This window comes from Triturus cristatus, chromosome 6, assembly GCF_964204655.1.
Source record: "Triturus cristatus chromosome 6, aTriCri1.1, whole genome shotgun sequence".
Classification (NCBI taxonomy): Eukaryota; Metazoa; Chordata; class Amphibia; order Caudata; family Salamandridae; genus Triturus; species Triturus cristatus.
In genome coordinates, this window is record NC_140589.1 from 327,273,445 (window position 1) to 327,295,005 (window position 21,561).

Below are 21,561 nucleotides of genomic sequence, written 5' to 3' on the forward strand. Positions count from 1 at the left end.
CCACAGAAGAATGATTTAACACCCTATCTGCAGAAAGATAAAGGGAGATGTGGGGACCCAAAACGGGGAAGAATAGGTTTCAGATCCCCCAGCTGGTTTCCGTCCAAGGGTGAGAATGGAGGAGGGACCTATAGAGGGATAAATAGGACATCATTAAAGACTGACCTTCCCTCCCACTCCTTTAACTACTCTCACGCTAGTTTAAAGGGTTGTATTAATGTACATCGTTTCTTGTCTTACCAGCTGGACATCTCATGGGGCTTTCAAAGGAATGACTCAGCAGCATCAGGTACGGGTTCCGGACAGGAAGTGGCGTAATAACTGATTGTCACTTACTACCTCCTCGAGGACTAGAAAGGGAAAGTGACTTTAATCAGGGGATGAGACCGCCCTACATGAGGCGAAAAGAACAATAGGGACACTCTTCAACGAAGAGGACTATAACACCATCATCTGTGAAACCAAGGGCAAAGAGAATAGAATTACTATCCCTAAAGGGAACTCTCCCAAGAAGGTGGTCTTGGCAATTACAACAAAAAATGTATATGTAGGCAGACTCCGACTTCTAGCGCGCACCGCGCAAGTCAATAGCTTTCTGCAATGCTAATAAGAAAGTAATTATGCACTCCTCAACGCGCACCGCGCGTTTCACGACAAATTCAAAACCAGAAAAATAGTTGCCCTATAACACAGACTATAACGCGCTCCGCGCGTGTTAAGACAGCCCTTTCCCTGTGAACTGTGCACCTCCTGCTTCTTTGGCACGATTAAACATTCGCTTCCAATTATCTTTTATGTACGGGCAACAAAATATACACCAATACTACCCTGGAGGCGAGGAGGGACCAACAAGACGGAGGCAGTCTTGTACAAAGTATCACGGGTGCCAAAGGGAAAGAATGGAAGGGTTAGGAACACCGTAGAGGCGGCGGAATACAGGAGGAAAACACTCACTGCCACAGCGGCATAAAGCAGGCTTACCGCTAAGTTTACGGGAACACTCTTAGTGCGTTCGACAGCGGAGCAATCCTCTCGCTAAGCAAGTCGAACACACCCTCATTGACTCTTCTACCAGGAAACACCAAACAACATAGGCGCGGGAAATCAGGGAACAGCTAAGGGTTTGGCCAAGCAAGGAAACAGGATTCTAGGAACTGAAAGCCAAGCACTGGCTTCAGGTCGACGCCCATTATTTAAAGGAGGGAGCGTCTGCAAACTTCACCTCCATAGTCCTCGAGCAGGGAGCGTCTCAAAAGAGCATGCCCTCTTGGTTAACTTTATTGTTCCCACGAGGCCCATTTGATCAGACAAGAGGCCCGATGTGTAACAAATGCCACAGAGCTCGAGCCTTGGGAAACCCCATAGCGAGCATCATCAATGTGGACATACGTGTGCATTTTGTCCATGCAAATGTTCCTGCACGCTACAGGGTGCAGCGTCTTGTGATTGAAGAGGAGCGCATTGCGGGCCTCCCATAGCGTCTCTTTACCACAGTTCAGGAAGCGCCATGCCGTCAGTAGGTATGGTTCCGGCAAAGTCCAGTAGATAAGGAATGAGCAGTTCCTAGGGGTGCTGTCTAGGACAGGGGGAAAGGGGGGAAGGGGAAGCACAGGTGTTTCTTCGAAATGCCCTCACACACCCCAAGGGATGTCATGCTTCATCATATGGGCATTTGCCCCTCGTCTGGCCGGCGCTGCAATGCCTGACTGGCTCCCGAAACCGGGGCTCTTTATCGGGGATCTTTTGAAGAAGCCGTATGGGTGCGTGTGGGTGTGAGGGCGGATTGGTGCACTAGGGGTGAGGTGGATAAAAAAGGTTATAAGAGCAATCCTGCCAAATACAGTTTTAATTCATGAGGTAGCTCCAACCTTATTAAAAATGTGAAGAAGCCCTGTATAGGAAATAATGTTCCCTAAGGGCTAAACTTGAGTGAGTGTGGTCAACATGTTTCGTGCCCCATCTGCCCCAGAAGGGGTCAATGGCACTTCGTCAGGACCGATTAAATGAGAAATGAGTGCACCGCCATATCGCAGTAGTTGCTGATTACGGCAGGAGGAGGTTGATGGAGAACTGGTACTTGGGATGTACCAAAACCTGTGGGAGAAAGAGACAAGATGAAAAAAGGGGGGGGGGGGAATAAGACCAGCAATTAGACCTGCCATAAAGTACAGATGCTGTGGTGCAGAACACATTGTGAACTTCAAGTGGCTAAAAGGCTCCAACCCAGCTAAGGAGTGATGGTAGACTAGGTAGATGAGTCGTGAGGGAACCAGTGTTTGGTAATCCGAGGTGGTAGAAGGGTAGTAAAAAACATAGTAAAAAGCGAGTGACCAGCATGGTATGCGATCTTATGTGGTTCAGTGAGAAAGACAAGCTCGACTAGTCATGACGTTAACCAATCATGAGCGTCTAATTAGGCAACATCTAAATAGACCATTTCAATTAGCATTTGACCACTACAATAGACCGGGACCTGCAGGATGATGAGGTAAAACAGTTTTTTGATCTGATGGCTAGAGCAATAATTGCAAAGACCGGACTGAATTACAGTAACATGCATGATGGGAAAACTACTGTTAAAACGGTGACGGGCATTAGTTGAAGACTCACCCCCAATGGCCTAATTCGGGCTGACGGGGAGGTACAGAGCACTACAGTTGCTCCGGAGTCTAAAAGGAAGGTAAAACAAAAGAAACCATGACAGGTCCTGTTACAGCAATCTATTGGAAAACGGCGTACAGGGCAGGCTTACCGTATTCGAAGAAAGACCTTGTGTGGTACTCACAGCGGTAGACAAGCAACTTCGCCGGTGTCCTACCCTCGCTCTGGGCCCCGTGAAGAGACGCTTGCGTGGGCGTGCTTAAGTAGCGCTTTGTGATGAGCGTACCTGAACGTGGCGGCCATCTTAGAATGGGCTCTCAAAGCAATACCAACGAGGATCATTTACCGGAAGTTTCTCCGCCGTAGTACCGCGGCGGCCATATTGGAGTGTAATAGGTGTTCAAGGAAAAAGGTGTGATCTGTCTGATCGGGCGCTGACCCTTATTCCTATACCTATATGTATGTCCATCATACCCAGACTTAATGTGATGTAGTGCATTATGTAATCAACGGAAAAGTTAAATAACATGAAGGAGGTAGAGTTTCACAAAGCGCTCATAAGGTATAGAGTGCCTAAAGAGTCCCCCTCGGAGTATGTTTTTCCAGATAAAACCATCCATCATGGGCATGTAATTATTATCAGTTCAGCTAAAAAGTGTGGTAATAAAGCCAGAGGGGTGGTATCATACCAGTTAAATGGAGTTGTGCCATTAAATGATTAGAGATGACGTGAGACCAGTTCAACCCTGAAGTCTCTAATTATTGTTTAGTTCTGCCCAGGGCATGTCGTCATTTAAACCCCTGAGATGAGAGCCCAACTTAAAAACCCAGCATTGTTCTTTCCTAAACAGGGCTTCTTTTGTGATGTTGGGGAAGGCCTCTAGAATAGTCCAATTTAGATCATTGGGCGTATGGTTGTTTTCTGCAAAATGTGAACACATTTTAGTATTTGTCTTTTTGCAACGTACGTTGCTTCTGTGTTCAATTAGTCTAGTTTTGACTTGACAGGTGGTCATCCCAATGTATTGTAGGGGGCATGGACACGTGATCAGATAGATGCAGTTACGGGTGTTGCAATTAGTGTGTCTTTTCTGGGTCCAACTCCAGTTGCTAGTCAGTTGAACTGTTTTGGAAGCTCGAGTTAAAGGATATGCCACACATTGACCGCAAGGGTAATGACCACAGACCGGAGGTAGGTTCCATAAGGTGGTGGGAACTGCAGGGTCTGTCTTTTTTGGTCTGGTGTTAATAAGGAGATCCTTAAGGTTTGACGTGCGTTCAAAGGCAAATCTCGGTTTTGGTATGGACAAATCACCTGAGTCCAGGATACGCCAATGTTTACTAATGACCCTTTTTAACATGTTGGATTCTGTGGTAAAAGTAGTAACACATGTGATCAGATCTGATTCAGATTTGGTTTTTGATTCCAAGAGGGTAGATCTGTGAGTGTTACGTGCTCGTTTCTGTGCATTGTCAATGATGCGGGTAGGGTATTGTCTCTGAGCTAGATTCATACTGAGTTCAGAAGCTTGTCTTTTATAGTTTTCCATTTGGCTACAGTTCCTGCGGATGCGCAGGAACTGCCCGTACGGAAGGTTATCCTTAAGTGCTTTTGGATGGAAACTATTGTATAGTAAGGGACAGTGGCTGTCAGTGGGCTTTTTGTATGTGATTGTTTCCAAAAAGCCCATCTGGTTGATAATGGTTAGGTCAAGGAACGGAAGTTCCTGAGTGGAACAATTGGCAGTGAATTTTAAAAAGGGATTGAGATCATTGATCCATGACATAACATTTGGAATATCTTCCATGTGACCCTTCCAAAAAATTAGAATGTCATCGATGTAACGCTTCCATTGGAGAACGTTACTCGAAAAAGGGTTGGTGTCCGTGAGCACATACCTTGCCTCAAAGTCCAACATATAGAGGCATGCCAGACTTGGGGCAAAGGTACTGCCCATCGAAGTACCTTGGGTTTGGTGGAACATAAGTTCCTCGAATTGAAAAAAGTTTTCGGTGAGAGCGATACTTGCACATTCCATGACGAAACTCACGGGGGTAGGTGAGTCCCAGGTCGTATTGAGCAAGATCGTCTCAACCACCTTAAGAGTATTGAGTTGAGGGATGTTGGTGTAGAGGGCCTCAACATCCAGCGTAAGAAGTACATCTGGATGTGGGCCCTCCAAGTTGGTAAGTTCAATCAATTTGAGGACGTCTCTGGTGTCTTGTAAGAATGTGGGGGTGGCACGCACTAATGGTTGTAAAAAATGATCGCAAAATTTAGAAAGTGGTTCCAAAAGGGACCCTATGCCAGACACAATTGGTCTTCCAGGGGGGGGGAGAAACCCCTTTGTGGATTTTTGGCAGTGTATAAAAAAAGGGTATTTTTGGTTTGGTGTTCACTAAAAATTCGGCTTCATTTTTAGAGATCCATCCTTGGTTCCTTGCCGCTGTGACCATGGAGTTTATTTTGGTAGACAGGTGGGGCGTGGGGTCAGTAGTAAGTGGTGTGTAGTAGTTGGTGTTTTGTAGTTGGCGTAGACATTCCATTCGGTAGTCTGTACTAGCCATAATCACTATTGCACCACCTTTGTCTGCTTCCTTGATCGTTATGGCAGCGTCGTTGGCTAGTGTTTTTATAGCCAGGGCCTCCTCATTGGTCATGTTTGAAAAATTCGAAATATGGCGTTTGTTGGAAATTTCTTTAAGTACTGCTTTCTCAAAAGTGAGAATTTCTGATGGGACCATGCTGGTGGTAGGAGTGAAAGTAGAAGGTTTTCGTAGACCGGTATCCGAAGGCTGTGAATTCGGTTGATCGCCAAAATAGGCCTTGAGGCGGATTTTTCTAAAGAGATTATGGATTTCCAAGTTAGTGCGGAAGGCATCTACCTTAGGTGTAGGTACAAATCCTAGGCCTCTTTTAAGGACATTTGTTTCTGTGTTGGTAAGAGGGCGATCTGATAGGTTTACGATTAATTTCTCTTCTCCTGGTGGCTCCGTAGTTCCATGTGTGGTGGTGGTTGCGGCGCCTGATCCTGCCATTGTACTTGTTTTTGTTGGTTCTGTGCGCCTCTTCTTCTTCTGCCTCGCCCCTTGCCCCAGCCTCTGCCTAAAAAAGGTTGTGGTTGGAAGGGTGGGAAGAGAGGTGGTGGTCCTTGTGGATATTGCCACATGGGTGGTCCATGGAATGGATAAGAGCCTTGAAAGGGAGGTGGCCCTTGGAAAGGTACTTGGTATGGCGAATTTCCATACCCGTACATGGTGTTGGTAGGTCTACGAGACTGCTGGTTGTGGTAATAGGTTCCTTGCGACTCAGTACTAGAGTTGCTGCTTGAGGAATTTGTGCGTCGGCGAGGGTTAGTACTATCGTCGGATAAGTAGTCATCTCCAGAGGGTACAAAATCATCTTTAAGGTAGGGGTACACCTTTTCCTTGCTGAACCGTGTGATGTCCTTCTGGAGCTTGGTTACTTTTTGTTGCATCAAGTAATCTTTGTTGTCATTGATCTCTTTTGTTATTTCTGCCAGTTTTGCCTTGAATGCGGTGATGGTTATGTTGGCCTTCATAGTACCTTCTGCTATGGTTATCTTTTGGATGAGGTCGTCAGCTAACCTTTTGGCGGTTTTTATAATAAGTACCAGAAGATCCCTGGTGCATTTCCATGACACCTGGCAAAGTCCACCCATACAGCACCATTTCAAAAGTCAGGGTGGGAATATGAGCAATGTTCTGCAGGAAAGGCAGCAGGAGGGCCCAGAAGGCTTGGCCGCATGTCCAGAACAGGTGGTAGACGGTCTCTGCATGAAGGCAGGAGTCTCTGGGGCACTGTTCAGATGGGGCCAGTCCCCTGCGATGTTGAAAGGCCTTTACTGGTAAACAGGCGTGGGCGCTGAGCCAGGCGAGGTCCCGCTGGCTGTGAGTCAAACTGCGGTGACCCACCAGTTCCCAGACAGAAGAAGACTGCTGCTCCAAGAAAAGGCCCAAGAGGGTGACTTGTTCTAGGTTTTCCAGCACAGGCTTGAGCTGCTTTGCGTGGCGGCAGGCTGCGGGAGGAAGTGTTTCAATGTGCAAAGTGTCCATAAATTTCAACAAAGCGCTATAATAAGTTGGAACAGTTTGTGCACAGGGGGTGAGGTTGGTGGAAGTATACAAACCAACATGCCTGAAATGGGCCCCCACATAGTACTTAACAAAAGAAGCCGCATGCGACGGTGTGCGCATGTCGAGTCTAGCAACTGTGTGACAGAAGACTTTGGACATCAGAAATGTGTATACATTAGGCATGCCCTTCCCGCCCTTCTGCCAATTTTTACAAACTTTTGTTCGGCCCAGTTTCTCCATCCCCGAACCCCACAAAAAGGTAAAGAGCAGTTTGGTGCATTTAGCCAAGATGGGCGCAGGCGGGGGGAAAACCATGGCAAGATACAACATCAATGGTAGGAGTACAATTAGCACTTTTCCTTCAAGGGTAAGCTTGCGCGTGGACCAAAGGGCAATCTTCGCCATCTTACCATAAACTTCGTCCCAGTTTCGGTGAATCGGCACCTGCTCTGCAAAGAATACCCCTAGGAGTTTAATGGGGTCAGTGGTGACTGGTACCTGTAGGGAGGTCAAATTATCCCATGGACCCATTTTCAAACATATGCATTTATCAACATTCAATCGGAGCTCAGAGACCTCCTGGAAGATGGATGCTTGGGTGAGGGTTCTGCGGACGGATGCGGCGTCCGTGCAGAGAATGGTAACATCATCCATGTAAGCTACCAGTTTTGCCTGCGTGCCAGCCCCTCCTGGTACAAAGACCCCGTGAATGATCTTATCCTTCCTTAGGTGGCAGAGGAAGGGTTCCAACGCATAGACAAATAAAGCAGGTGATAGGGGGCATCCCTGGCGCACTCCGGACAGTATGGAGAACGGCTGGGTGTGGTAACCATTGATACTAACCACACTGTTTGCTTTTGCGTACAAAGTGCGTAACATGGTTATTACCGTTTCAGGCACCCTGAGGCGTTGTAGAGCTGCAAAGAAGAAAGTATGAGACACCCTGTCAAATGCTTTCTGGAAGTCTAAACTCAGGATTCTTAGGGACGATTGGCGGTCCGTATAATATTGTAGGACATCTCTGAGAGTGGTAAGACTGTCTACAATAGACCTTCCCTTTACAGCGCATGTCTGGTCAGTGTGCAATATGAAACCTAGAATAGAGCGGAATCTGCGCGCCAATACCTTAGAGACCAGCTTGTAATCTGCGTTGAGTAATGAGATAGGTCTCCAGTTCTGTAAGGAGGTCACCTCTCCCTTTTTGTAGAGCAACACAATTATACCGGCAGAGAACTCTGAAGTAAAACTATTTTGTGCAAAGGAAGAGGTCACCATTTCCATAAAGTCCCTACAAATGAGGCCCCAGAAGGTTTTGTAGAACTCCCAAGGCAGCCCATCAGGGCCTGGGCTTGATCCGGGAGAGGCTGTACTCAGCGCTGCAAGAAATTCTTCCCCAGTGGAGGGGCCTTCTAGGAACTCCTGTTCCCTGTTGAGGCCGACATCTGCCGCCTGACAATATGAGGCAATATCTGCAAGTAAAGGGGGGTTAGTAGGTGCAGCATATAAATCTTTATAAAAATCGCAGGCAATTTTCTGACAGGCAGAGACCCCCTGTTGACACACCCCATTTGCATCTTGGAGCGTGGTGAGCAGTGTGTGTGCACTCAGTGCTTTCTTGAAAAAGAAAGAGGTGCACTTTTCATAGTCTGTGAACTGTTTTATACGTGACTGACAAATAATGGCTTTACTCTTTCTTTCCAACCATGCTGACATGTCTCTTTTGATGGCTCGCACATCTTCTACTACATTTTTTCCCGCCGCCCCCAATTGTTGTACTAGCACCAAATGGTTCTGTAGTGTCCGGAACTCCTTCCATTCCGCTTGGCGGAGCAGACGTCCTTGTACCTGGAAAAACAAACGTGTTTTTGTCTTAACCCATTTCCACCATTGATATAGGGAAGGGAAACGTGGTTTCAAAGCAGCCCATTTCACATACTGTTTACGATATTTGGCGACAATGTTTTGATCTCGCAAAAGGTGGCCGCGAAGTTTCCAGGCCCCCGGGCCTTTCTACGGGCGGAGCAGGGTGTTAACTGAGACACGAAGTAGTTGATGATCAGAGAAAGGCACTGGTTCCAGTGTGCAGGAGGTGGAGTCTAAGGCATTTGAAACAAAGACATAATCGAGTCTGGATCGAACTTTTCCGTGATCGGCCTCCCAGGTGAAGCCAGTACCTGGCGGAAAACAGCGCCTAAATGTGTCATACATGTTCAGATCACTGACCAATTTAGTGAGTAAATGTGAGGTGGCGTCCAGCGTGTAGCTAGATGCCTGTCCTTGGCGGTCTTTGGTGTGAAGAATGCAGTTAAAATCACCCACCAATAATAACGGGGTTGCACCTGTAAGAAAGGGTTTAATGGGTTAAACAGCTCTATCCGTGCCTGTTTGTGTGGGGGGGCGTACACATTGCACACCCGCAGCGGTATACCGTCCATTTGGAGGGAGAGCAGAACTGCCCGCCAAGGGTCTAGGACACGCTCCTCAATCACCTGCCAATGACGGCGCTGGAACAGGACTACTATGCCATAATTTTTGCCCGGACCCCCGGACCAGATCGATGGCCCAGCAGGCCAGAGAGCCTTCAGTGAGTCGTAGCGGGGCTGGAAGGGTAGGTGGCACTCCTGTAAACAATTAACATCAGCCTGCACATTTTTACAAAAGTCTAGTACCATTGATCTCGTGAGGGTGGTGTTCATGCCCCTCACGTTACAGGAAGCAATGGTGACTGTCATTAGAATGCAGAGAAGGAGAGCGACAGCCATGACTAATTCTGTGAGGGAAAAGTGACTGCACCTGCAAGCACATTATCTTGTACATCAAAACCAGCATGAGGAGGGGATTGTAGGGCTTGTGTTAGTAGTGCCTCCAGGTTGGGGGTGGCCTCCAAATCCGGGGTTTGGCTCTCTGGGGCTGCACTTGTTTGAGGAAAATCTAAGAAACCCTCCAAGGAGTCCGAGAGGGAAGAGAGGGGCGCATACCTGCTCCCCTTGGAGCCCCTGTCAAGGGAGGATACGCGCCTACGCGTTTTGACAGAGGAGGTCCGAGCACTCGGGTGTTTCATTTCCCTGCTCTTGCGCTTGTGGGATGTGCACGTTTTCCATCCACTGTGTTCCATACTTGTACCATCTTCTTTTGCTACCACTCGCGCTGGGGCCACAACCTTACTTGCCGCAGCCAATCTTATATCATGCACCCCTCGTTCGACAGCGCTATCCATACATTCCGTTGCGCACTCTGCCACTATGCCAGGACTATTTGCGGCTGGGGTGGATATGTGAGCCGGACCAGGGTAGGGGGGAAAATCCGTTGCAGCAGATGCCAGCCCTGCAGCGGGAGGAGAGGGGTGAGGCTTCCCTGCACGGGCAGCCCTACGCGCCATCGCATTTTTTCTAAGGTGCGCCGCTTCTGCTTGCTCTGCCAATTCTTCCGCACTGGGACCTGGCGCTACATCATCCTCCACATCACTCCATGCAGCAAGACGTGAGTCAGGGGTTTCGTCTACTAGTGCCTCCCCGTTCTCGGGGCCAGCAGGCACTCCACCTCTCCTTATCTCAATGCCATCTATCACTCCTACCACTTCTGAGTCGGAGGGGCCTGCTCTAGGCTGGAAGGTTGTGGGGTCAGCCGGCGGCTCCTCTGAGTTCGGTGCTGGCGCTGCGTGCGAGGGGGGGGCGGCTTTGGACCTCCCGCTGCGGAGACATAGGAGAACTTCTTCCTAGGGCATGTTTTAAAAAGATGTTGCTCGCTACCACATAAGTTACAATTTTTCTGCACTGTACATTCTGGCGCTCTGTGGTCCAGGCCTCCGCAGTTGCGACATGCCTGTCCGGAACACTGTTCTTTTGCGTGTCCGAACTGCTGGCACATTCTGCAGTAGAGCGGCTGCCCAGAGTAGACAAGGAAACCTTTATTCGCCCCCAGGGTGAAAGTCTGGGGAGGATGCGCCACACCTCGGACCCCATGTGGGTCATCTCTAAAGGTGACTAGGTACTTCCGCTTGCCATTCCAAATACCACACATTTTTAATCTTTTGCCCCCCCTGAACTGTGGCGCAGTACCTGGACAGGAAAACCTCAAAGCGTGGGTCGGTGTAGGGATTATACATATGTACAATAAGTACCACATCTTTTAGGGCAAACAGAGGGGTGAACTTAAGCCCTTCAAAGACTTCCTGGCCCCTGCGTTCAGTGACAATGCGCAGGAGCTCTTTACATATAGAATCACTTGAAAAAGTAATATCAAACAAACCCCTCTGAGAGAAGTCTTGGACACATTCAATGGCTCGTTCAGAAATCGTGCATTCCTTTTTTAAAACCTCTTCAACTAAATACAAAACATTTTTCTCTTTGCGAAATTCCTCTGTAATATCAATCCGGACTGTATTAGGGATATAGTCATTCATCCGTGCAGCCCCTGCCATTGAGTGGGAGGCGGCCATGATGATAATTAGGGTCCCGGGGGCTCTTCCCACGGGCCCGCCAGGCAGGTGGTTGTATTAGGGCAGGATACAATAGTTAAAACACGGGGCTTTTCCCAGGGGACTTATTACAAGGAAAATGCGGAGAGGCAGCCGTCACTGCACCTGCTCAAGGTCGCGCCCCCCTTCTTACGTGAAAAAAGAGGGCAGCACAGTTCCACTAGAGGGGGAGGGGGTCGTGGCTGGGGGAGCGATAAGCTGTGAAGGTCCGTGACCCTCCCTCCCTCCCTGAAAACCCACTCCGGTGCAGTCTAACGAGGCGAAGGAGCAGGTGGCCTCCGTGAAGTAAACGCCGGCTTACCTCCGGGGAAGAGATAGATTGTAGCAAAAAGATTCCAGGCGGGAGCCTCCGCCGGGCGCTCTGAGGCAGCAGGTGCTGCGGGGGAATCCGCCCCCGCTCTCTCCCCTCGCCCGACACGGTTCTCACTGTCTTTTCGCCTTTGCAGGGGAATGTCCGTGCGTCACCAGGTGAACGGTGGGGGGGTCCCAGTGACCAGCCAGACAGTGGGTGATGCGATGCGTGTGCCCAGGCCCCCCGCCCGCAGCCCTGAGGGGCTGGCAGGGGCCGCTCAGGAGGGCTCAGTCATTGTCACTCTCCCGTAGGGCGTCGCCGATCCTCGTAATCCTCAAAACTGGAGCAAGGTGACCCTCGGTGTCAGGGGTTTCAGCCTGGTCCCGGTCAAGCCAGGTGCCGCAGGCCCGGCCCTTCCACGTCAGGAACGCCCTTCAGCAACAATGCCAGCCGGTCCACTGTTCCCAGAGGCGCAGCCATGCCCCGGTCAAGCCAGGGAGCGAAGGCCCAGCCCCTTAGGTCGGGCACCACAAGCAGTGATCTGGTCAGAACCACCGTCCCCCCTAGTAGCGCAGCCTGGCTCCGGTCATGCCAGAGTGCGCAGGCCCAGCCGTTCAGGGATCAGGCGTCCCTCCTCAACCCTTAGCACGAACAAGCAAGGTAACTGATAAGAACAGATTTTTTTTTTTTTTTTTTCCTTTGTCCGGGGCGTCATTTCTGGTTCAGATACATCAATCGTCACCTTCCACAACACCCTTTTTGCTCGTCAGTCGTTGGTAACAAACTTGGCAAGAAGTGCGCAAGCTATCCCGTTGACCTTTAACCTGTGAAGGGAAAAGGTCACGTTAGTCAAATACATACAGTAAATATTTACATTTACTCTACCTGTCTTCATCTTCCCTTTCCTCTCTCCCGTTGCCAGACTGGTTCCTGGATTGAAGGGAAGAAAAGAAGAAAAACAGTTTAGTGGCCACTCTGGCCCCCCCCCCCCCCCCCCTTTAAGGGTTTGGGGACCCCTTTAAGGGTTTGGGGACCCCTTTGGGTCCGCTGTTGTCGCCGTCGTTGCCTAAGCCTTCCAGGGCCCCCCCGTGCAAGGGTACAAAGGGACCCCTTTGGGTCCTCAGGTTTCGTCGTCGCTGTCTCCATCTGATCTGTCCAGTGCTGCGTAGTCTCTCAGGAGGCTGTGGATCATCTTACGGCATGCCAGGGTCGATGTCTCCTTTTTCCCTACTACCAGGCGGTTTCTGGAAAACAAAAGAACATCTTTAAAACAGCACAGGAGCCTCCAGCAACCCCGGAGGTCTTCTAGTGCATGTGTACCTGGGAACAGTCCATACATCACAGAGTCAGCAGTGATGCAGGTCGTAGGTATCCAGACCCTAAGCTCCGTGTCTAGGGCCTTCAGCAGGTCCTGCGCGTACGTGCACTCCCAGAAGAGATGTTATGTTGTTTCGTCCACGGTGCACCCTCTCGGGCAGGACTTGTATCGGTTGAGCCCCCTTGCGTGCATGAAGGCTCTCACGGGAAGTCCCCCTTGTATGGCCATCCAGGCGATGTCCTTGTGTTGGTTTGTCAGGTGCTTGGATGCGACGTTTCCCCACACGTGGTCTGCTGTGCCTGAGGGGAGGGCGCTGATCGGCTCACTGATCTCCCTTGCACGTATCAGGCGTTGGAGAAGTTTTGGAGTCCACATGACGGGGCGAACTGCCACACAGTCATACTCTCGCACAAACTTTTCCGCTTCCTTGTAGAACCACGGGGTCTCCCAGTTGTACGGGACGGCACTCACCCACTATGCCCATCCAAGGAGCCTCCACGTTGGCAGCAGGAAGAAGCGTGCCATCAGAAAGCCGGCATGGCTCTCATCTTTGGACCTCAGGGTGTTCCTTACGCAGTGGCACACGAAGGTCCCTTTCAGGATGGTTGCGATGTCTGGCACTCCTTTGCCTCCCTTGTCGTGGGTCTTGAACATCACCGCCCTCTTCACTCTGTCCATCTTCGAGTTCCAGATGAAGTAGAAGATCATTCTCGTGATGGCCTTAGCTGTTCTTGTCTCCACTTGCCATACTTGAGCGGCGTACTGGAGCACTGGCAGTCTCGTTACGCAGGACCAAAGACTTCCCTTCGATCGTCAGCTTCCAGAGGCTCCAGAGTCCCAGCTTCTGCCTAGTCTTTGCTAGTCTTTCCTCCCAGGTCTTCTCCGCTGCACCGTCTCCGCCGAACCAGACTCCAAGGATCTTCATGAAGTCCTGCTTAATGGGGAATGGCAGTGGGTCTCGGGTCGGGGTCCAGTGTCCGAAGAGCAGGGTTTCTGACTTGGCGCTGTTGATCTTTGCTCCAGACGCCTTCCCAAACTCGATACAAGTCTTCTCCAGCTCCTTCACAGACGGTCCGTCTGCGCAGAATACGGAGACGTCGTCCATGTAGAGGGAGCACTTCACTTCTCCTCGTCCTCCGCTCCCTGGTACCTTCACTCCTCTGATGTTCCTGTTCTGCCGAATGCGCTCGGCGAGGAGTTCGATCACACAGATGAACAGGAGGGGGGAGAGCGGGCAGCCCTGCCTCACCCCCGACAGGACGGGGAACGGATCGGTTCTCTAGCCATTTACCAATGCCGTGCTGGAGATGTCTCTATACATTGTTTTCACCACGTCACAGAAGAAGTCACCCAGTCCCAGAGCTCTGAGTGTCCGGTCCATGAACTCATGGGAGACGCGGTCGAACGCCTTTTCCTGGTCCAGGCTGACCAAGGCCGTCCGGACCTTGCGGCCCTTGACGTACTCGATCGTGTCCCGGACCAGGGCCAGACTGTCCGTGATCTGCCGTCCCGGTATCCCACAGGACTGGTCAGGGTGGACTATCTTCTCTATTACTTTCTTTAGGCGGTTGGCCATCACCTTTGCGAGAATCTTGTAGTCCACATTGAGGAGAGAGATGGGCCTCCAGTTCTTAAGGTCTTCTCTCTCTTCCCCCTTCTGCTTGTACAAGAGTGTTATCATACCCTCACGCAGGGATTGCGGCATACTACCCTTGCCCACCACTTCCTCGTAGAGGTCCAGCAAGTCCGGTCCGATCAGATCCCACAGTTCGACATAAAGTTCCACTGGGAGACCGTAGTTTCCGGCCGTCTTGCCTCTCTTGGAGGTCGTAGCGGCCAAGTGCAGCTCTTCCAGGGTGAAGGGCGTGTTCAAGCCCTCTCTCTCTTCCGGACCCAGTGTCTTCGAGATCCCCCCTAGGAAACTGTCTGCCTGGTCTCTCTCTGACGACTTTGGTGAGTAGAGTTCGCCGTAAAAGTCTGTAACGACTTTCATGACTTCCTCCTTCTCCCCTTGAAGGTTGCCCTCCGAGTCCCGAAGCTCAACCAGCGGTGTGTGGGTCAAGTGAAGTTTCTTGAAGAAGAACGAGTTGCATTTCTCGTCTTTCTCTAGGTTCTCGGTTTTGGTCCGGAAGATGGTTTTCTTGGATTCCACCCTAAAGTGCTCTGCGAGCTCTTTTTGGGTTTCCTCCAAGTAGTCACCCAAGTCCCATCCCCCAAGCTCGAGTCCGTAGAGTTGCTGCAGTTTGCTCTGCAGTTTCCTGAACGTCCTCTTCGTTTCCCGTGCAGCAGCTCTGCTTGCATCCTGGAAGAAGCTTCGGAACCTGTCCTTCACCCATTCCCACCACTCGCTGGCGGAGTGAAAGAGGTCCTTCATGTCCCTTTACTCTATGTACGCGGTTCTGAGGTTCGCCACTAACTCCTCGTTTTCCAACAAAGAGCAGTTCAGTTTCCACGATCCTGGTCCCGTGGGGCACTTCCCTGTAAGTTCCCCCTCGAAACTGACTGCTCTGTGGTCAGAGAAGTGGACGGCGACCATGGAGCTTCGCCCAGGCTTTACTGTTGGGGAGGTGAATAGGAAGTCGATCCGTGAACGCACGGGTCCGTCCGGCCTACTCCAGGATAACTTCCTGGCGTTCGGTCCCATGCACCCGATGGCATCATGGAGGGACGCCTCGCCTATCATCTCCACCAACAGCCTGGACGTTACGTCCATCCATGCAGAGCCAGACCCACTGCGTCCATCCGGCTCTACTATGCAGTTGAAATCACCACCCATCAGAATGGTTCTGGAGGTCACGAGTTGCATCCTGAGCACCCTGAACGTCTCAAGTCGCTCATTCTTCTCCGGGGGGGCATAGACGTTTATGAGCCTAACGGGCTCACCAGCCCACGAGCCGTCCACGACCAGCACTCTGCCGTTGACCTTCTCGGTGACCTTGTCCACGGTGAAATGCCTTCCCCTGATTAGAATGGCCACTCCAGACGATTTGCAGTCGTTTCCTCCAGACCAGAAAGATGGACCGTGCGTCCACTGCCGTTCGAGCTGGCTGTACGACTGGGTGTACGGAATCCCGCATTCCTGCAGAAAGCAGCTATCTCGGTTCTGGGTGGCCAGGAAGCGCAACGTGCCGACCCGCCTGACCTGATCATTCATGCTTCTGACGTTTAGGGTGAACAACGATATCGCCATTGTCTCCGCGCTATGGTTCAGTATCTGGTTTCGAACCCACTGGGGATGAAGGCCCTCGGGTGCTTCACTTGGGTCCTGGACCCCATGTTGGTTCTGCTCTCCCCTTTCCTCCGGGCCATGCTCGGTGCTCTCAATGGACACTTCTGTTCCTACTTCCGGGGTCCATTGGACTGTTTCCGGTGGTGGTGTCACCATGGAGAGGTGATGGTGGAGTTCTTGGAGGACCGATTGGATCTCCACTAACTCCTTGTCTTCCTCTTCTTCCATCTCTGCATTGTTGCTTTCGGTGTCGCTCACGAGGATGTCGGCGTAGTCCTCCTCTTCATCGGTGGTGCCTGCTGTGTTCACCTTCTTGCTGACCAGGAAGTCCTCCCTGGTTGGCAGCTTCCTTTTGTGGGTGCGAACTCCTTGGGGGGGGGGGGTTTCGGTGTTGTCCCCTCCTCCAGTGTCTCTGGTTTGGATCCGGGTTGCGGTGTTCCATGCGAGGCCGCCATCTGGATTCTGGCGCTGGTGCGTCTCTGCTCCTTCGCCTCCTCCCTGTCTTTAGTGGCTTTTTGGTGCAGCGTCTGGGATCGAACCTGGCTCCATGACTCCTGGAGCCCGTAGTCCTCGTCTCCGCTGCTGTCTTCGGGTTTCCCGTTCGTCTTCTTCTTATTCTTCTTCTTCCTCTCTTCTTTCCCTTTTGCCTTTGCAGAGTCTCCTCCCTCCGTCTCCACTTCCTTGTCCTCTTGTTCCGGCGCTGGGGTTGTTTCTGCTGGGCCTTCCTCTGGTGGGGTTCCTTGCGGTGCTCCGACCTTGGGGCCTTCCATGGGTTGGTGGACCACCTGGGGCGGTGCCGTCACAGTCGGTGGTGCTGATTCCTCCACTGCGGCTGGTCTCGCCTTGGGGTCCTCTGTGTTCTTTGTGCCTGCTCCTGTGGGTACCGGGTTCACTGGAGCTTGGCTTTCCTTGTCTCCCTTCCTGGGTGCTGCCGGTGTCTTGGCAGCCTCGTTTCTGGCTTCTGTCAGGAGGGTGTTCAGTCTTGCGTTGGCTGCTGGGGAGACCCTTGGTCTGGTGTGTCTCCAGGCCGGGTTCCATGTGGCGGCTGCTGCGTTACTCTTTGGCAGGTCAGACTTGGGGCATCGGTAGTAGGAGTGGCCCTCCCCTTTGCAGAGGTTGCAGATTCTGATCCCTTTGCATGTGCCTGCTTCTTGTCCAGACAGCTTACAGATCCTGCAAAACATCTTTGGGCAGTCTTTGCCGGCGTGTCACACTCCTTCGCACTTTCTGCAGGTGAAAGGTTGTCCTGGGTATCGGATCTTCCCTTCGTCTGCGCCTGGGTAGAAGGTCGCAGGTGGGTGTTTCAACCCGTCCCTCCCTTTAGTATCTTTGTGGAGGTCGATGGTCGCTCGCCAGGTCGTATTCAAGACTCCGTAGGCATCCCTGACCTTTGTAGGTCCCGTCTGGATGGTGCCGTTCCTCCTGAGGAGTGATGCGATGTCCTTGTCTGGGATGTGTGGGTTGGTCATCTCGACCGTCACCCTCTTCTCTGAGGTCTCCGGCTTGCCGCCGGGTTTACCGCTTTTGCCTTGGATCCTCCGCCTGGATACCTGGGGTGTCTCCCGGCAGACCACAATGGTCTGCAGTGCAAAGAAATACTGTCCAGTCACTCCCTAGAGCTAAGGCAGGGTTATAGGTGTTGCCACCTAAGCATATATCCCGTTGCCAGAGGTCTGGGTACTGTACAGGCTTGTGAAGGGTGTTTGGAGGTTTTTTAGGCCTCCAGCATTAGTCCACCTAAACGGCAGGAAAGAGAGAGTGATAGAGCGTAACGTTACCTAAGCTCTAACGCTGACGACAGGTCCTTGGGGGGGGTACTGTTTTGTGTTCCTAATGAACAAACAGACACCAGCACTCTGGTGTCCCACCTCCGGCTTAATTAAAAGCGCGTCGGGCCGTCGCGAAAATTTGCATAAATTTGCTTCTCGACGTTTTGGCTAAGATCAAGTGTAGTATCTGTTCTTATCAGTTTGAAAGCGCAATTTTGCGCTAGTAAAATTTGATTTGGACAGTGCTATGACTTTGACGTGAATAAATTTGCTTTATGCAAATTTATGCAAATTTTCGCGACTGATAAGAACAGATTTTTGTTTTAAAAACCTTTTATTATTGAAGGTAAATATACAGAGTATTTTACAGACAATACTTTGTTTGGCTGCGGTGTTACAAAGGCAGCGGGAGTTTGAGAAAGGTAGGCATTCACATGTAGAACCGATTTTATAAGTGCTAATCCATTTTGTACCCGGTGGCGGGGTATTATGGTGATGACTGCGTCATCCAGTGATCCATCGTTCTCAGTCTGTGTGGCGCCACAGAGCTCTATCCTGGGGTGTCCCATAGCGAGCATTACCAATGTGGGCCTATGTGAGTTCATATCACTGTCTTTAGGTGATCCATCTGGTCTTGCTGAAGCGGTGCCACAGAGCTCAAGCCTGGGGTGTCCCATAGCGAGCATTATCAATGTGGGCCCATGTGAGTTCATATCACTGTCTTTAGGTGATCCATCTGGTCTTGCCGAAGAGATGCCATAGAGCTCAAGCCTGGGGTGTCCCATAGCGAGCATCAACAATGTGAGCATATTTGGGTACATCTTGCTGTCCTCAGGTAACCCAACCTTTCCAGTCTGAGACATGCCACAGAGCTCGAGCCTGGGATGCCCCATAGCGAGCATCATCAATGTGGACATAGGTATAAATTTTGTCCATGCAAATGTTCCTGCAAGCGACAGGGTGCAGCGCTTTATGATTGAAGAGAAGGGCGTTGCGTGCTTCCCACAATGTTTCTTTGCCGCAGTTCAGGATGCGCCATGCTGTAAGGAGGTACGGCTCCGGCAGAGACCAGCCATACAGCACCATTTCAAAAGACAGACTGAATATGTGCAATGTTCTGGAGAAAAGGCTTTAACAAGGCCCAGAAGGCTCGGGCGTGTGCACATGCCCCAAACAGGTGGTAGACAGTCTCTTCATGTGGGCAGGAGTCCCTGGGGCACTGCCCAGAAGGTGCCAGCCTCCGGCGGTGCTGGAAAGCCTTTACCGGCAAACAGGCATGCGCACTGAGCCAGGCGAGGTCTCGTTGGCTATGGGCTAGGCTCCGATGGCCCACCAATTCCCAAACAGAGGAAGACTGCTGCTCCGAAAAGGGGCCCAGAAGGGCGGTTTGGTCTCGGTTCTCCAAGACCACCTTGAGCTGCTTTGCTTGGCGACAGGCCCCTGGGGGTAGGGTTTTAATGTCCAAAGTGTCCATGAAACTCAACAGAGCTGTATAATAAGCTGGTACATCTTCTGCAAAGGGGGTGAGGTTGGTGGCCTTAAACAAACCAACATGCCGGAAAGGAGCCCCTACATAATAATTAGCATATGAGGCTGCATGCGAGGGTGTGACCATCTCAATCCTAGTAACAGTGTGACAAAACATTTTGGACATTAGGCATCCCCTTCCCACCCTTCCGCCAGTGTTTACAGACTTTCGTGCGACTTAGCTTCTCCATTCGAGAACCCCACAGAAAAGTAAAAAGCATTTTAGTACATTTGGCTAAGGTGGGCGTGGGGGGAGGATACACCATAGCAAGGTACAGCATTAGGGGTAAGAGCACAGCTTTGATGATCAGCACTTTGCCTTCTAGTGTGAGCGTGCGTGTGGACCACAGAGCGATCTTTTTTTGAAATCTTACCATATGCCTCTTCCCAGTTCTGCTGAGTGGGCGCCTGTTCTGCGAATAGCACCCCTAGGAGTTTGATGGGGTCAGAGGTGACCGGTACCTGTAAAGTGGCCAACGTGTCCCGTGGGCCCATTTTCAAACATACACATTTATCCACGTTTAGACGTAACCCAGACACTTCTTGAAAAATGGAGGCTTGGGTGAGAGCCCTCTGGACGGATGGTGCGTCTGTGCAGAGAATAGTGACGTCGTCCATGTATGCCACTAGCTTTGCCTGAGTGCCGGCTCCCCCTGGCACAAAGACCCCGTGGATAATCTTGTCCTTCCTCAGATGGCAGAGGAAGGGCTCCAAGGCACAAACGAATAGGGCGGGAGACAGTGGGCATTCTTGGTGGACCCCAGACAGTATGGGGAATGGACGTGTATGATGCCCATTAATACTCACCACACAATTAGCTGTGGCATATATAGTGCGTAACATGGATAGTACCGCTTTGGGTACCTTGAGGCGTTGTAAAGCTGCAAAGAGAAAAGCGTGAGGCACTCTATCAAAGGCTTTCTGGAAATCTAAGCTCAGGACACCCAGTGACAGGTGTCGCTCTGCATAGTAATGTATCACATCTCTGAGGGTGGTCAGGCTATCCACAATGGACCGGCCTTTCACAGCACATGTTTGGTCGCCATGCAGAATAAAGCCTAGGATATTGCGGAATCTGCGCGCTAATAACTTGGAGACTAATTTATAGTCGGTGTTAACTAGAGATAGGCCTCCAGTTCTACAAGGAGGTCACATCCCCTTTCTTGTAAAGTAGCACAATGATGCCTGCGGAGAACTCTGATGTAAAGCTGTTCAGGGAAAAGGCAGAGGCTATCATGTTCATAAAATCGCCACAGAGAAGGTCCCAAAATGTTTGATAGAATTTCCAAGGCAGACCATCAGAGCCTGGACTAGACCTGGGAGGCGCTGTGCTCAATGCTGCAAGGAATTCTTCACCCGTGAAAGGACTTTCCAGGTATTCCTGTTGTTCCCTGTTGAGGCCCACATCTGCTGCCTTGCAACATGAGTCCATACCTGAAAGTGAAGGGGGGTTAACAGGTGCAGCATACAAGTCTTTGTAGAAAGCACGGGCAATGTTCTGACATGCTGAGACCCCATGTTGACTTACACCATCGGCGTCTTGGAGGGTGGTAAGCAATGGTGTGAGCTTTGTGCCTTCTTAAAAAAGGAGGTACACTTCTCATCTTCCCTGAAATGTTTCACTCGTGATTGGAACATTATAGCTTTACTTTTATTTGCCAACCATGCGGACATTTCTTGCTTGATTGCGCGCACATCCTCCACCACATTCTTCCCCGCCGCCCCCAATTGTTGAACCAATACCAGGTGATTCTGGCGGGAGCGAAATTCCTTCCATTCCGCTTGGCGCAACAAGCGCCCTTGTATCTGGAAAAACAACCTTGTTCTTGTTTTTACCCACTTCCACCATTGGTAGAGGGAAGGGAATCGGGACTTTAATGCAGACCATTTAGTGTATTGATTTCGATACTTGGCATTGATGGCAGGGTTACGCAAAAGGTGGGTGCCAAGTTTCCGGGTTCTTTTGCTGGTGTTGCAGGGTATTTACAGTAACACATAACAACTGATGGTCTGAAAAGGGCACCCGCTCCAGTGAGCAGGAAGGGGTTTCAAGCGCTTTGGAAGCAAAAACATAGTCCAGCCGTGACCTAACTGCCCCATGATCTGCCTCCCAGGTAAAACCTGTGCCTGGTGGGAAGCAGTGCCTATAGGTATCATACATACTTAGGTCTTTCACCATTCTTGTAAGAAGATGAGAAGTGTTGTCCAAAGTATAGCTAGACGCCAGCCCTTGCCGGTCTTTAGTGTGCA

General features: G+C 50.9%; 2 pseudogenes; one reads left to right on the forward strand and one right to left on the reverse strand.

Annotated features, from left to right (window-relative positions):
• Positions 1-12,588: 12,588 nt before the first annotated feature.
• LOC146816811 (uncharacterized) lies at positions 12,589-13,891 on the reverse strand (annotated as a pseudogene).
• Positions 13,892-17,932: 4,041 nt separating this feature from the next.
• LOC146816812 (U2 spliceosomal RNA) lies at positions 17,933-18,081 on the forward strand (annotated as a pseudogene).
• The last annotated feature ends 3,480 nt before the right edge of the window (positions 18,082-21,561 follow it).